Source organism: Oncorhynchus mykiss, chromosome 19 (genome assembly GCF_057628025.1).
Source record: "Oncorhynchus mykiss isolate SJ-2025 chromosome 19, ASM5762802v1, whole genome shotgun sequence".
Taxonomy (NCBI): Eukaryota; Metazoa; Chordata; class Actinopteri; order Salmoniformes; family Salmonidae; genus Oncorhynchus; species Oncorhynchus mykiss.
Window position 1 is genome coordinate 21,656,472 of NC_143040.1, and position 3,428 is coordinate 21,659,899.

Sequence of the window (3,428 nt, forward strand, 5' to 3'; positions counted from 1 at the left end):
TATTGACTTGTGTTCACAATCCATTATATAGAGTAGCAGTCAAAAGTTTGGACACACCTACTCATTAAAGGGTTTTTCTTAGTTTTTACTATTTTCTACATTGTAGAATAATAGTGAAGACATCAAGACTATGAAATAACACATATGGAATCATGTAGTAACCAAAGTGTTAAACAAATCAAAATATATTTTAGATTCTTCAAAGTAGCCACCCTTTGCCTTGATGACAGCTTTGCACACTCTTGGCTTTATCCCAACCAGCTTCACGAGGTCGTCACCTGGAATGCATTTCAATTAACAGGTGTGCCTTGTTTAACGTTCTTGTGAAATTTCTTTCCTTATTACTGCGTTTGAGCCAATCAGTTGTGTTGTGACAAGGTAGGGGTGGTATACAGAAGATTGCCCTATTTTGTAAAAGACCAAGTCCATATTATATTATGGCAATAACAGCTCAAATGAGCAAGGAGAAATGAGTCCATTACTTTAAGACATGAAGGTCAGTCAATCTGGAAAAGTGCAGTCGTAAAAACCATCAAGCGCTACGATGAAACTGGCTCTCATGAGGACCACCGCAGGAAAGGAAGACCCAGAGTTACCTCTGCTGCAGAGGAGAAGTTCATTAGAGTTACCAGCCTCAGAAATTGCAGCCCAAATAAATACTTCAGTGTTCAAGTAACAGACACATCTCAACAACTGTTCAGAGGAGACTGCGTGAATCAGGCCTTCATGGTCGAATTGCTGAAAAGAAACCACTACTTAAGCACACCAATAAGAAGACTAGACTTGCTTGGGCCAAGAAACACCACCAATGGACATTAAACCGGTGGAAATCTCACTTGGTCTGATGAGTCAAAATGTGAAATATTTGGTTCCAACCTCCACGTCTTTGAGATGCAGAGTTGGTGAACGGATGATCCCCAAATGTGTGGTTCCCACCGTAAACCATGGAGGAGGTATGATGGTGTGGCAGGTAGCCTAGTGGTTAGACTGGTACTGTAATTCTGTATTTTATTTGCACAAACAATTTTACGTACAATGCCCGGTCTTGTGTAACCTTACTTTCAATCAGGGTGGCGTGTCGGAATACCCGTCAACTGAGGGCTCTATTCAATCCGAATAGCGCAGGTTCAGCATGTGAAATTATAAGCAATGTTCCCGTGTAAGCGGACACTACATTCACGGTAAACGCTGGATGTCAGCTTAATTGGAAATAACCTTTTACATTTCTGTCAGGCGATCTGTAATTCTTCACCAATGCAAATTTAATTAAGCCTCACGGTGTGTTGATGTCTACTTTGCAGTTGTGCCTAAACTGACATCCACTTTCTTGTATTTCCCTGGCCACTGTGAACTATGGACCTGACCAGTAGAGGTCACTAACAGACCTCTCTGAGCCATCTTCTCCAGCTATACTGGACTATACTCCAGCTCCTGTTCAATCATCCTTCCTCCTCATAGTAGAGCTCTCCTAGGCCCTGTACGAACTGCAATGTATGAAGAGCAATTGCGTTTTGAAAAGAAGGCTAGGAGAAAGGACACAAGGAAGAATCATTTGAGTGTAATTCTGCTCAAAAGTTTTCCTCAATTCAGGCCGATATTCAATTCAAGGCATGTTATAAAGCAGTGATTTCTCAAACCTCTCATTGAGATCCCCAGACATTTCATGTACGTGATCTATTCCAGAGCTAGCACACCCTCTTCAATTTGTCAACTATACTGAACAAAAATATAAATGCAACATGCAACAATTTCAGTGATTGTTACTGAGTTTTACAGTTCATACAAGGAAATCAGTTAATTGAAATAAATACATTAGGCCCTAATCTATGGATTTCAAATGAGTGGGCAGGAGCGCAGTCAGGGGTGAGCCTGGGTGGGAATAGGCCCACCCACTGGGGAGCCAGGCCCAGCCAATCAGAATGAGTTTTTCCTCACAAAAGGGCTTTATTACAGACAGAAATACCCTGCAGTTTCATCAGCTGTCAGGGTGGCTGGTCTCAGGCAATCCCGCAGGTGAAGTAGCCGGATGTGGAGGTCCTGGGCTGGCGTGGTTACACGTGGTCTGCGGTTGTGAGGCTGGTTGGGCATACTGCCAAACTCTCTAAAACTATGTTGGAGGCGGCTTATGGTAGAGAAATGAACATTAAATTATCTGGCAACAGCTCTTTTGGGCATTCCTACAATCAGCATGCCAATTGCACGATCCCTCAACTTGAGAACTGCACATTTTAGAGTTGCCTTTTGTCCCCAGCACAAGGTGCACCTGTGTAATGATCATGCTATTTAATCAGCTTCTTGATATGCTTATTTCCATATGCAGCGTTGTACCGTGAATGTGGTCTTTGCTGACAAAGTGCTCTTTAATTGAATCCTGGCCTAAAATATCATAGAAATGCATAATAAAAAAACAAAACAATGACCAAGGAGAGTTGTGGATCCAAAGAAATGGACAACCCAGTGTGCTGGAGCATGGTGCTTGCAACACCAGAGATTTGGCTTTGATTCCTGTAAGCGCCACATAAGCTGTGGTGTAATCGAGGATTGGCCACAGTACAAACACTCAAGAGGCAGGTTAAAGGCAAAATATAGCCTTTTAATGACAAACTTAGCTGGGGACTGGGATCAAAAGCCAGGACCTCCCTGGGGCTGATCAACCACCAAATCGGTCGCCGGAGGGATGGTCACCTTCTGAGGCTTAGAACCATGGTTCTGAGGGGCCCACAACATGATCAAACTCTAATTCAGAGCATATCTTACTTAATCAAACTGAACCAAAGACCTTCATTCAAACAAAGGTCCATGGAGCTTGGACAGTCTTCAGCAGCTCTTGCTGCTCTCTCTAAGTGGCAAACCCCCAATCAGTGGTGTAAAGTACTTAAGTAAAAATCGTTTTTTTGGGGTATCTGTACTTTACATTACTATTTATACTTTTGACAACTTTTGCTTTTAGTTCACTACATTCCTAAAGAAAATAATGTACTTTTTACTCTATACATTTTCTCTGACACCCAAAAGTGCTAGTTACATTTGTAATGCTTAGCAGGACAGGAAGATGGTCCAATTCACACACTTATCAAGAGAACATCTGACGGACTCCATAAACACACATGCTTCATTGTAAAGTGTTGTGTTGGAGTGTGCCCCTGGCTATTAGTAAAAAAATACATGTAATGGTATCGTCTGGTTTGCTTAATATATAAGTCATTTGAAATGATTTATACCTTTTACTTTTGATACTTAAGTATATTTAAAACCAAATACTTTTAGACTTTTACTCAAGTAGTATTTTACTGGATGACTTTCACTTTTACTCAAGTCATGTATCTTTACAGTTGGGTACTTATTCCACCACTGCCCCCAATGCATCTTCTTCGATGAAGGCATCCAATAAATGTTACATTACCGAATGTATTAACGGAGTCAGAAAA